This window comes from Phocoena phocoena, chromosome 12, assembly GCF_963924675.1.
Source record: "Phocoena phocoena chromosome 12, mPhoPho1.1, whole genome shotgun sequence".
NCBI classification, from domain to species: domain Eukaryota; kingdom Metazoa; phylum Chordata; class Mammalia; order Artiodactyla; family Phocoenidae; genus Phocoena; species Phocoena phocoena.
Window position 1 is genome coordinate 43392178 of NC_089230.1, and position 14654 is coordinate 43406831.

Consider the following 14654-nt stretch of genomic DNA (forward strand, 5'->3'; position numbering starts at 1 on the left):
CTGTTACAGATAAACTGAGGAAGCAAAATTCACTTCTGATATAACTTTAAGGATGATAGTGATCCACTTGTGGTTGAGAAAGAAATATTCCCTGCAGAGTTTGTCTTGGCCAATGAGTAGTGTTCCAGGGTATAAACAGCTAGCTCAATTTGGAAAAATAAATTGGGTAAGATTTAGTTGGCATTAAGATTATCTGTTTACTCCAGAAAAAGCAAAGGAGTCAAATACTAGAGAACTTCAGGTACACAGTAGTCCTGCTTACTTAATTTTGGCATCCGTACAAAACACAAATCAATCTGTGTGATACACCACATCAACAGACTGAAGGATAAAAACCATATGATCATCTCAATAGATGCAGAAAAAGTTTCTGACAAAATTCAAAAACACCCATTTATGATAAAAAAAAAAATCTCCAGAAACTAGTTTACCTAGTTCTCCACATTAGGGGGGAATCAGATATCATGAACTGGCTCAGAGGTATGCTAATGGGGAAATGCTGTGTGGGCTATACATTTTATCACTTGTACTTAATTGCCACACAAGCATTGTACATGTGCTTTTAACAATACACTTAAAACAAGCAGTGATACATGTCATGGATAGTTATACTCTGTGACAACTTCACTAGAGGATTTTCTTTTCATCCTGAACATTGGGGTCAAAAGTATGGTTAGAAGTAAAACAATAAATTTCCATTTTGATAGGAAGACAAACACTTGGTAACAGTACAATTGAATTAGTTGGACGGTTCTTACAGGTCTGGTCCAGATTTTTATGTCAACTGTCTTCCACTGCTATTGTCTTCTTCTCATCCTGGTGTGAGTGTCATTTTGGGGTCAGCAGTCTTTTCCATAGACAGTCCAATGCAGAGGCCCTTCTTAAATGGAAATACAAATTCAGGAGTCAATTCCCTTCAGTTCTGTTGTACATGTGCTAGTTAAGAGTACCTGATAAGAGTCCTTTTATTTAGTTTGGAGACAGTCCTTTAAATGATGTCTTTTCCAGTATGCATATCCTCTTAGATAGATGTAGGTCACAGGGCATCTGATTTTCAACCAAAGATAGATTACTGTGATCTGCTTTAGAAACAAACTTAGAATATTCTTTTACTAATTCAATTAAACTTTATAATAATGTGACATAGCAACAAGGAGACATCTTGGACATAGATAATAAATGCAAAGCCTCAGTAAATACAAAACTTCAATATCCACAAACGTATATTACTGAAACATAATTTTTCTCTCTGGATTATCCTCATTTTTACTAAATCCAGCTAAATTAAGGCTGATCTGTTCAAAATGAGTCTGGTTTCAATAAACATGGCCTCATTATTCATATAAATGTAATTGCTCATATAGGCTCTTTTAAATTGGCTGCACTGGAACTTTTCATTAGGAATCTCAGACTGAACTTTTAAAAGGCCTTTCAAGGCCAGGAAAGCCATGCCAATGGCCTGCCTTCAGATTCTGCCTGTGATATATATACATCGGTCAAATTTGTTTCTTTTCCAGGTCACCAGAATATCTAGATTTCTGCACATGCCAAGAGACAGTTTTTTCCATTCACCTGATAAGGTTGCTCTGAACCCAAGAGTCTCCAATTTCTGGAGGAACCAGGCAGCAAGAAAAGAAAAATATTTTTATTTTAACCACAAGTGTAAATTACCAAATTGTTGTAAATCATGAGTAGCTTGAGGAAAAGTGCTTTTTTATATCTGAAAACAAAGATTAGAAGCCAGTAGTGTGTCAGACAAGTCATAAAAATTAGTCATATTTAGTAGTTCATTTAATCCCATATAATTAATCTTTGTTCTGTTTGAGCCCAGTTTTTCCATTAGTTTCATTGACCTTGGCTGATGATGGAGGATGATAGTGACAGTGATAATTTCAAGAAGTTCATGAAGTTTTTGTTAAGGCTTGTATGATTTGTCCAGTGAAGTGGATGTCTTGATCACTGGAGATTGTAGAAAGTACGCTCCAAGTGGGAAACACATTTTCTAACCTTTTCCTTTTCATTGTGAGGGTATCAGCCCTGCAGCCAGGGAAAACTTTAACCCACCGAATAGAAAATGAGGTTTGTCAGGGAGCCAGGAAAAGTCAAGTGGCCATCTTGGACTTCCCATAGCCCTGATTTTAAAAAATATACAGCTATTGTTTATTCATTTTAAATTTCCTGATTTAGGAGTAGACCGTTTCCATGCTATAAGGTCACCAGAATGGCAGAAGTCTGACAATGAGGAGCTCAGTCTTAATGATGTACAAAATTCTTTTCTCAAAGTGCCTTTTTCACAACCCTTTCATCACTTTCTGGATTCATATTAATTTGTCCCTTATTTTTTCCATCCAGAAACAGCCAACTGTAGGACAAAATTATTGGCATCATTATTTTCCTCAACAAAAATATTTCCAGTCTTTATATCTTCTCTCGCTGGCAATGTATCTCCTACTTGCATTACACATTGAAATGTTTCCTATATCATTTTAGTAGTTTTAATTACATATTGTAATTTTTAACCCTTAAAAAAAAAAAAACCTTGTTCTCTAGTGAGAACTAAGAAGAAAGCAATTGTGAATTGTTTGTCATATTGGCATTCTCTGATTTGCAAATTTAAGAACATATTCTATAATCTCTAAAAACATGCATTTTCCCAGAGCACAATTTCTTTTCTCAAAGTGGCACAAGACATGTGTCTAATAAACACAAACATCTTTAGTTTCCCTCTTGCAAGAAGATAAAAGTAGGTAAATTTAGATTTGTTTCATTTGTAAGCACTTACCTTTCTTTAAGCCAATTAAATAAAGCTCATTTTCAAATTAACCTCAGCAATATTATCCAAAGACAAAGACACATACTGAGACATACATACATCCAAACAAACAGAGATATCTTTGTTTCATCTTTTTATAGTTCATGAATCAGCCATTGCAATTAAACTTACCAGTTTACAAATAACAGTCAGAATAGTCAAATTTACACATTTGATTTTAAAAGGCTTCTTTTTCTTCCCTTTTTTCCTCCCTTGGCTTGAAGTTCTACTAATTAACCCAAGGCTGAAGTCCCAGGCAAAGTGGGCTGTGTTTTTACTTCAAGGACATGATAAGAGTTAACTTCAAGTTTTCTCCTAAGAATATTTTTGTTCTCTCAGGGTTAGTGTTCTGAAAAAAGTATTTTATCAAGCCAACTTTCTATAACTGCACATGGGAAAAGGGCCAGTTTTGGAATTTCCAAAGAGTTTCATCTCAACAAATTTTCTCCAGAGTCTAAAGAATATTGTGACCACAGTGTTAAATTGATTTTTTCCTTACTTATAGGTTTATAATTATAGGTTGACCAGTCTGCCAAAATATTCCCTAGAGGGTTGTCAGTTGGAAATGAAGAAGCACTTCCCATGTTGAGTCAAATTAAACACTGCCATACTCCCTCTGAAGACTGTAGGTGAAAATCCTTCCTTGTAGTTTCTAGATTATGGTGTTTGCTGAAAATCTTTGCCATTCCTTGGCTTACATCACTCAAAGTCAGCCTCTGTCATCACATGGCCATTTCACTCCGTATCTTTCTTCTTCTTATAAGGACACCAGTTTTATTAGATTAAGGACACACACCACTCCGGTGTCTGAATATAATCAATTATATGTACAATGACCCTATTTCCAAAAAACTGTTACATTTTGAAGTAATGGGGGTTAAGACATTAACATGCCCTTTAGGGATAATTCAAGCTATAGCAAGTTTAATAAATTTTTTTTTCATGTCTATCTCCTCCTTTCAAGGATGCTACAAGGTTCTATGTGCCGTGCTTATACTCCATGACCATTTTCCCTTGACTGTAAGTTGACTGCTCACAGAAGCTAGATGACCTAACCTATACCGTTCAGTTTCTCTCCCTGGAGTTTTCATGTGAATTCAACAACACCAGCCTATCTCTCTTTGTTATTTGAACTAATTTCATTTGGACTTAGTGTCTGACTACAATCATGCTGAAGCACAGCTGGTCTTCAAAGACACAAAAAAGAATGTCTTCTTCACATAAAGAACACAGAAATGAGAGACCACGAAAATCCAAGACAAGAGAGAGAGAGAGAAAAATTGAAAAAATATATGAATCCCTAATGGCTTCATACCCTTTGGTTCTAGTTCTTCAGGAAGGTAAGACGATTTCTTCTGATTTCTTGAATCGTATCAATCATAATCATATTATGCATAAACTGGTCAGAAGTAGATTATTCTTATTTGCAACAACGTGCTTGACCAAATGCCAGGGAAATCATTTTTAAAATGAGAGAAAATCTCAGATTCATATTCCCACAGATATGTAAATAGATGTTTTAACTGTGTAAAAAAATAATCCAATTATATGGACGTGGGAAAAAAATGTTTAAAAAAACTGGAGTGAATGTAAAATTTAAATTACAGAAAACTGAGTTAATTGAAAGGAGTTGAGAAGCTTCCTAGAAATGAAATTACAGGATAATAGGACGTAATGATTTTTAAGACTATTGATCCTGTATCAATATTGCTATAAAGAAGATTGGAAATGATTTCCATTTCCACAAAAATATATGAGAATGTTTTTTTCATCCTAGTCTTTCTAACATTGAGCATTCTGCATTTTTAAACTTTTGCTAATTATGACTAAATTTTTTGCATTTTCTATAAATGGCAAGATTTTGGTTGTCTGGTCTCACAAAATGCTTGCATGTTCAGGAATTATTTCACAATTTTTATTAATTATGACATAAATACAGAAAAATTCACAAATTCTACATGCACGTCCCAATGAAAATTTTCAGTAACAACACCTAGGGAACCAGCACTAAGACTCAAGAAAAGAATATTACCAACACCCCAGGAATTCCTTCATTTACCTGTCCAGAGATAACAACTCTGCTTCTAACCCATAGAGTAACTTTGCTGTTTTTTAAATCTTACATAGCAAATCATTCAACAAGTGCCCGGTTTTTCTCACTGAATATTACGTTTCTGAGGTTCATGTATATTTTCCATGTAGTCGTAATGCATGCATCCTAATTGTGTTTCCTTATTTGAAATGCCATAATTGTTTTTTTAACTATACGTGGACATTGAGCTGTTTCCATTTGTTGACTATTAAGGACAGTGGCGCTTGAACTGTTTATGATTGTAAATTTCCTAAATTTTTTCTTTTAAGTTTCTTCCACTGCTTTTATGCTTCACGAATTTTTCTCTATTTGGGAATTATAAACAGATTCACCTATATTTTTCTAGTTACCAAAATAACTTATCTTAAATATTCAAATATGAAATGTGAAAATTAAATTCCACGTGGTGCAATTAGTTTAGTGAGTAATATGCTTTGGGTACAGTTATAGGTACAGCTGAAACGGAGCAGTACCCTAAGGTCCTTGCTCGTGTCCTCCATCTGCCTTTTGTCTGTGGAAAAACTTTAAGTTTCTTACTTCTCTGATAAGTTTAATCGGAGAAGTGAGAAAATGCAGAAACAAAGGAAAACAGTCAAGTGAGACCACATAATAATGTAGTCATTAAGCAAAGTCAAGGCCCCTTAGTTCCCCCTCAAGGGCTGTAGATAATATTCTGAGCCATGTCCTCTGAGCTGTCTTATAGATACTGAAACCCCTACCAGGTGGAAGAAGTTAACTACATGATGACCAGGCTGTAGCCATGACACAGGCTGCCACAGTGCCGAGAAATGGCCTCAAAGGAATGGAAACAAACCGACCTTGGAACTGAAGATTAACTGTACTTAAAACAATCAAGATGACGCTGGTCAGACCACGGACGACCGATTTCAAGATGACGTCAGAGCTGACTGTGCTGTTTCTGCGTGTAGCCACCTCGCGCCGTCTATAAAAGAAAGGTCTTGCCCCCTGATTGTCAGTGGGGGGCAGTTGGCCTGGCACAGACATTCCCCCCACCCCGGTTGCAGGCCTCGGAAATTTCCTTTCCACCAACCTTGCCTCTTTATTGGCTTTTGAGCGGCGAGCAGCCAGACCCCACTTTCGGTTACACAACTACTATTTTCAAACAAATAGTTAAATAATTGAACCATTAAATAATTACTCCATTTTTGAACCTTTGATTGCCCTTCAGACTTTGTGATCTGGTAAATTATTGATAGATGCATTGTGTTTACATGAGATTTCTCTATTTTGACATTCACAATGATTTTAAACCAAAGACTTAAGGTTTAAATAAAAGAATAAAAGGATTTTTAATGTTTGATTGATCCTAAATTTAATTGCATATACAGAAAATATACACGCTACAGAAAACTCTCTCCATACATTTACAATTCATGTTGCATGCTTTTTGTCTATCCCTTTATCATATAGGTTACAAATGCAAATTATTCTCAAATCATTTTAATTTTCAAAATATCAATGTGTTCATCAAACTCATGACAACTAATCTAAGCACAGTTTAGTCACTTTGTTTTTTTTTTTTAGTCACTTTGTTTTGTAATAAAATTGTATAATTAACATTTGTATGAACAGCACAAATTAATATGTGTATTAAAATATGCTCCCTGGTTAGCAGATTTTTTTATATGATTCTTTCACATTGATTCTACTCCTCGTTTATATCCTAGATGAACTTCAAGGGAAAATCTTTCATCTTCCTTTGGAAAATTCTGTCAAATCTTTCATTTTGCTCCATGGTCAAGTGATGTTTCCAGTGTCCAATGATACCTCGTGGGACAAGCACATGGACAGCACCTGGGTGAGGAGGTAGCACTAACAGGACAAAACTTCCTACAACCCACTTTAATCTCTTCTCCAACCCAAGCCAAATATTCATTAGTTCTCTGTGGGGTTTGGCACCTCACTTTTTCTTACAGGGTGATGAGCTAAGAAACAAACATAGGACGCAGTAACACAGACAATAGGGTTATAGACCAGTTTCTTATCTGTTAGACTCCACCAACCACTACACACTATCTGGTTTGGAACATAACTCAAGCTCTTCCTAACACACTTCCCCTCACTCCTGTCCCGTAGCCGCTGCACCAGGCAAGGCCACATTGTATTTCTCACTTAGAACAACTCTTAGTAGCTTTGGAGTTCATAGTTTCATCTTTCCTATTGTCACCTTTCATTAAATAAAAACTTAATCCAAGGAAGGCTTCAATCCCTTTTTACCGAAGAAATCATTACTGCTAAGAAAATAAGAGTTTAATGTGACAGACACTTGACCTTATAATTATTCAGACTGCCTTTTTCCACGATTTCTAAATGTTAAAAAATTAGCCATTTCTAGAAGACAAAGTATGTTAATAGAAGAGAATAATTATGAGATTCCAACTAAAGTGAATAAATTAAGGCAAGTAAACTGAATCTTATGGTTGGTGAACTTTCTAATTCATTTCCAGTCTTATAAGGGTGAAAAGCTGGAAAACTTACTAGCTTAAATTATTTAAGCACAGACCCTGACCTATTATTGACTGACCACTAAGCTATGCTGCTATGCAGGCCCATATGTAAATATAAAACTGCAACTTTTAATTTCTTTTAATGAGTGGAGACATCAAAGTTTGCATCCTGCTGGGGAAACAGCTTCCATAGAGTTAATTTTATTCTTGAGTTCATTAAATTGCCTTTCTGAGTTATCTTGTACCTCGTTGAATTTCTTCAAAACAGCCATCTGAATTCTTTATCAGTTAGATTGCAGCATTCTGTGTCTTTCGATTGCTTTGCTGAAGAATTGTTTTCCTCTTGTGATGCCGTATTACTGGGCAATTTCATAGTGTGTGATAATGTTAAAATGCACCTTTACCATCTCATTTGAAATGGCAAACACCTTTCTTATTTAGGGAAGGCTTTGTTTACCTTGATTCAACAGTTCAACAGATTGACAATTAGAAATCTTTCTTTCGTTTTCCAGAAGCTGGCTCTTAGCACAAATTTTTGGTTTCTTTTAGTGGAGCTGACTTGCAACTAAAGTTGGGAGTGACCCTAAAAAATATGGCATGAAAAGAAGGTGGTGGCAGCGTGGGAGAGATATATGCATAGCACTGGGGCTTTGGCTGTGTCTAGAGCCCATAGGGAGTCCCAGGGGACTGTGGGTTGTCCTCTTGCTGAAATCATGGGGTGGACAGCAGGAAATGTGATCCGTTATTCTCTTTGTCTGCCTTCTGCCCTTTCCTTTCCCTCCTCCGGGTCACTGAGGTCTCTTCACAGATACAGGTGCTGCTGGAGAGCAACAGGTCTCTCCAGCTGCACCCAGGGGAGCCAGACAGATTTTCACTAAACACCTTTCCACCTCCTTGGCTAGAGAGGCCACCACTGCCACCTTTGCCTCTATAGCAGCCGTGACACCCTCGGCTCCACAGTCTCCTTCGAGGTCCAACCCACCCACTTTCAGATGCACAAAATGGATGTTTCTCAGGTGTCCTGGTGTGCTGTGCAGTCACTTTTGTTTGGTTATGGACGTCCAATTAGTCCATAAATCAAAGGAGAAGAGTAAAGGAATATCTTACGCCACCAAGGTGCTGATGTCATTCTCTATTTCTCTTATGTCAATGGGGGTGATTGAGACTTGGAAAAAAGAAATCTCTTCTCTCTGAATTTTTTCTAAGTGGGCGTTGATTTAAGGTTTAAATGCAGTTCAATTGTTTCCTGGGAAAAACAGGGATGCAGGAAATTTTAGGCAGGGAACCTAAGACAGGCCACATTCCAAGGAACAACTACAGGTGCCTATTTTTCTGTATAAAAATCTTACTCATACTAGAAGAGAGAGAATCTTATCTGGGAGTCAGAATTTTCTCTGAGAGCAATCCAATCTAGAGGATAAAGCCCAACATGGTCACCCAAAGCTCCATAAGATTCTAGAATCAAAACCCTATCACTCGGGGCTTCCCTGGTGGCACAGTGGTTGAGAGTCCGCCTGCCGATGCAGGGGACACGGGTTCGTGTCCCGGTCCGGGAAGATCCCACATGCCGCGGAGCGGCTGGGCCCGTGAGCCATGGCCACTGAGCCTGCGCGTCTGGAGCCTGTGCTCCACAACGGGAGAGGCCACAACAGTGAGAGGCCCGCGTACCGCAAAACAAAACAAAACAAAAAACCCTATCACTCAAGTTCTTGTTCCGGGATGGTGGCATAACTCCTTTCAGCCCATCTTTCAAATATCTGTAAACTCTCTGGACAAATGACTTAAAAACCCACAACTAGTTGAAGATACCGAAAAGTAAACGAAGGCAGACATTGCGTGGAGGGGATGCAAAACTTGAATAATTGGTCATGACGGGGATGGTCTCCTATTTTTTGTTTGATAAGTTTTGGTTTTTGCCCTCTTTGTCCCTGGAGCCAGCCACCGTTGTCCAAAAATACTGGTGGTTAAAAACGCAATAGATTCCTTAACCACTAGATGACACTTGCGAACCCAGCATTTTCAAGATAATTTACTCATTTTGGTTGATAGATGGCGATACAGTCCTCTTCAAGATCAAAAGAGGTATTTAACATCATTTACAGAGTGAACAGGCAGTCTCAGGAATACACTCTGTGCTTAACAAAAAGGACTCTATTATGAACAAAGAGTTTTTTCTGAAATGGTAATAATGTATTGTATCAGGTGGTAATACAGAATAAAACTGACTTCCCCATTCACAACCATGCTTGGGCATGTGCTTATCTTTGCTTATTTTTTCATCATAAAAATTATGAATAATTAAAGAAACTCATCTCACTTGCTACAATACAAGCAGTACTGTCTTTCTGTTATAGCTAGAACCTAACATTCTTGAAGCATAACTGCAGAACCTGCATGATTTTCATACCCACAGGGATTTTCAATAGATTATACTCTGTGCTTATTTATTAACTAAGCTATTTGCTACCTTGAAGCTGCCTCCTGGCACTGAGTCAAATTCAAGACAAGGCTCTAATTATATTATCTCAATTTAATTCTCCTATAACAAAATTAATGATTTATACTCCATGACTAAGCCCTGTGTGAAAAAGTATACATTTTCTATTTTCTATACCAATTCATCTTATTCACAAATCCTCCTTCCCATTAACAAAATAAATAAATAATAAAACAATAGATTAAGATTATATGTCTCCTCCAGCGTTGAACATGGACTTGAGGTAAATTTAATTAAGACACTTTAAACTCCCTGTCAAGCTGTTTCACTCCTCCTAACTTAATCTTTCCTCCTACTTCTCCTTCTCAAAAGGGTCTGCATACTGGTGGGGGGAGTCTCGTCTAGACTGGCCTATGTTCTGTCTTCTCAAGCTTTGCAGACCTCCAGGGAAACGTCTCTCCTTCCACCGCGGCCTCTGGCACAGGTGTGTGTTGCATGAAACTGGCAGCTACTGCTGGTGACCGTGGACCTGCTTTGCCTGAGGTCTCAAGTTCCTCCTACTCAGGAGCCTCTTATCCCCCCTCCCAGGTTTCTTCTTGTCCGATTCTATTATTACTTCTTCATCCTTTATAGAGCTTGGTGGAACTTAACGTCCTAGAAAAATAGTTCTCAGCCCTATCACATCCCCACATTTTTGGGGGTTTTCCCTCTTTCTTTCATAACACTTTTTGTTTAAATTGAGGTGTGATTTACATCCTATAAAATTCATGAATGTTAAGTGCGTAGTTGATGAATTTTGTAAAATATATACATTTCCCTCAACCCAGGAAGTTCTCATGTGATCTTTTCCAGTTAATCTCCCATAACTCAGAGGAAACCATTGTTTTGATTTTCTTAATCAACATTGATTAGATTTCCCTGTCCTAAAGCTTTACATAAAGTGCATCAATTATCTTTTGCTAAACAGGAAATTGTTGATAGTCATCCATGTTTGAATGTGTACCAGTAGTTTGTTCCTTTTTATTGCTGAGTAGAATTATATTGCATAAATATAACACAATTTGTTCATTTACCTATCAAGAGATATTTAGCTTGTTTCCATTTTAGGACAATTATGAATAAAGCTGCTACGTATATTCCTGTACAACACTTTTTGGACATACCTTTTACATCTCTTGCAGAAATACCTAACGATAAAATTACTGGGTTGTAGAATAGATGTATTGCTTACTTTGTAAGAAACATCCAGTTTTCTAAAGCGCTCGTGCCATTTTTCACCCCAGCATCAGTGTGAACAAATTGCAGCTGCTGCACATCTGCACCAACATTCAGATTGTTCGGGTTTTTTTGTGGTTTTTTTTGTTGTTGCTGTTTTTTGCGGTACGTGGGCCTCTCACTGTTGTGACCTCTCCCGTTGCGGAGCACAGGCTCCGGACGCGCAGGCTCAGTGGCCATGGCTCACGGGCCCAGCCGCTCCGCGGCATGTGGGATCTTCCCGGACCGGGGCACGAACCTGTGTCCCCTGAATTGGCAGGCGGACTCTCAACCACTGCGCCACCAGGGAAGCCCCAGACTGTTCGTTTTTTTTTAAATTTTAGACATTCTAGTGAGTATAAAGTATATTATTGTGATTTTTTCATTGTAATTCCTTTACTTTCCTAACATAAAATCCAAAAATAACATGACCTAACTACATATGAAATTTGAAAAATAAATCAATATAATACCGATTATAAAGAAATACAAAGAAAGTTACAAATAAAAAATAACGTGTATTTACATATGAGATACTCAAGTATTCCTGCAGTATAAGATGTCATAGAGTAGGCCAGTCATTTCAGGTACAAGCAGAATCACCACAGAGGCAACAGCTCTAATGAGTGCAATATATACATCGCCTTGGTAATTCAATTCATGTTGAATATGAGGAGTTGTTACCTGCAATGTTATTTTTTTGATGTTGAAATTTTTTTTTATAAATTTCTGGAAACAAAATACAATCTTTTCTTAATTTGCATGGTAACAATATTCTGAAGTTCTTAAAATTATGCAAAATAAACTTTGAGTTCACACACAACTGGAATTAGTTCAACTCTAAGGTAGACAGGTTTTTCACAGCCATGAATGTCCAGAGGAAGGTGAGAAATTTGTGCAAGATTCAGAATAGTTTTTCTTGTTGTGAGAACGTCCTTTCACCAGAAAATGTCTAGTATCTCTGGCTTCTAGCCACCCTGATATATTGTGACAGCCAAAAACGCTCCCACACTTTAACCCTGACCCAGAATCACTCCCGAGCACCACTTAGGGTCTGTGGGCAGCCAAGGGCACTGACTCAAGGTCCATCCCACCAAACTCTGCCCTCGTATGTTCTGATCTATCATTGTTCTGCCATTGGGTCACCGTGCTGCTTTAATTTAAATTATTACTGTAAGACATTTATTGTAAAAATTATTGTAAGACATTTTAGGTTGGGTTCCCCCAGGAAACAGAGACGTGCCTGCAGACTGGGAAGAGCTCTCAGGAACACCACCTGTGAGGGAGTGAAGGAAGCAAGACTGGGCACAGGGAGAAGTTGAACTGCGATGCGGTTTAACAGTATCCACAGCGGGTCACAAACACGGGGCTAAGGAGCTGGGACACCCGTCAGAGCTGTTCTCTCTTGAGGCACTTTTGCTGCTACAGATGAAAATGCAGGGCAACAACTGGAGCTAAAGGAGGTGCTATCTCCGCTGCAAATATATCTTTTGTTCTTTTCCAGAATTCGATTTTTTGATGAAATACTGGCAGAAGGAAGATGGAGGAGTATTTGTCTGAGTCTACTCAGACTGCTCTAACAAAATACTGTAGACTGGGTGGCTTATAAACAATAGAAATTTATTTCTCACAGTTCTGGAGGCTGGGAAGTCCAAGGTTATGACAGCAGCATATTCTTGTCTGGTGAGAATTGGCTCCCTTGGCTGTCTTCTCACTGTAACTTCACATGGCAGAAGGGGCAGGGAGCTTTCAAGGGCCTCTTTTTACAAGAGCAATTATCCCATTCGTCAACTCCCAAAGGCACTACCTCCTAACATCATCACCATGGGGGTTATAATTTCAACATCTGAATTTCAGGGAACTCAAATCTTCAGTCCATAGCAGTAGACATCTTCATTATAATTTGATTGTGTAGGGCAGGTGGAATGGGAAAGGTGGGAGAGATTTGTAGACAAAGGCCTGTGAAGAAGTTCCCTGTTAACAGCCCAGTTTGGATGTTTAAGTTTCCTTTTTTTAACACCTTTTTCATGTTAAGGAACTATTATAATCCCCCACCTTACAGATGAGAAAGTTGAGGATCAGCGGTTATGTGAATTTTCTTCAAGCTCCCACAGTTAGTAGACAAGCCCATTATTCCAACTCACACCTCTTTCCAGCAGAACCATCTCAGATATTTTCATATTAAGCAGCACATTAAATTTCAGTGGTGAACTGAAATATCAAGTATTAAATCCTTACTTTTTTCCTTTTGTGCTCAAGCTCCCAGGGGCTGGCTCAAAGTGTGCTTGGTTTATTATCAATTGAGCACCAATGTCGGTGAGAAATCTCAGCCTCACTATGTAAAAACAAACCGTATGCACAGAGACACTTCCTATTTCTATTCTATTCTCAAATAGAATCCCATAATATCAGCTGATAATAGTATGGAAAACATTAAATGCATACCTTTATTAGCATCAATATTTACCTTTTAAAACAAATACCTTTAGTAACAGATCCTAATGTCTTAAGGGCCTTTAGATCAATAGAGATGGATCACTCCGATACTTTAAAAGCAAAATTTACATCAGAAGATACATCCAAATTAAAATCAATTAAGTTTTTTTAACTTTGTCTCAAATGTACAGGTGGAGAATGCTCTAGATCCATATTTTCAAAATAGAGTTCCACAACAATAAATCTATTAATGATACCACCAAATTTGGAGTATAATTCATTTTCATTTAATGATTATATCACATTTAAATAAGCTTGGACTGGTATGAGTAAAGCCAGTGACCTATTTTTTAATGTCTTGGGCATGTGGCAGCAGCCCACACTCCAGTAATTTCATGTCCTTAATTACTTTACCTTAACTATTTGGCCGGTAGTAATATGGCTTCATTTTGTTTGTCCACTGAGCACTTTCATTTAAGCAGAGAAGCCCACTTTACCTGAAAAAGTAGTCTCTTTTCCTGGTCTTTCTACCTAATGTTCTTTAGAATGGAGGCCATAGGACCCTGAGAACCTCTTTGAAACAGCAAGGACGATGGTCAGGTGAGTGAGGCACTTACCTTGGGTGCAAAATTTAAGGAGATGCATAAAATTCAACAAAGATAAATAATATTTTAATGCTGCATTTAAAAAATAAAAATCAATGTAAAAATCCATGATAAATGAATTATCCAAATTTTAAATAATTATTGGTTTTTCCTTTTAGCGCAGGTGCCGTTATGGCTTTGCACAGCACTGTGAAATTTTTGATTCGATAACCCTTTACAATATTCTTGAAACTTCCCCAGCATTTTCCCATCTTTTATTAATGGAGGGGATTTAGTACATTTGGAATCCAACTCACCCCCCTTCTTTCAAGTCCTTTGATGAGTTTGCCCAAGAAAGGTGACATGAAAAAGAAACCTATAAACTTCACAGTACATCTTTTGGCAACCTTCTGTCATCTCTGTTACTCAGACACAGGTCCTAAGGCAGCAAACAAACTAGTGTCATTCACATTTACCTATCTACATAAATTCACACTCCATGTGTCATTTGTGGAAAACTTTCCCTGTCACTTTAGACCTCAATAGTCTCTCTAAAATTACTCCCTACAGT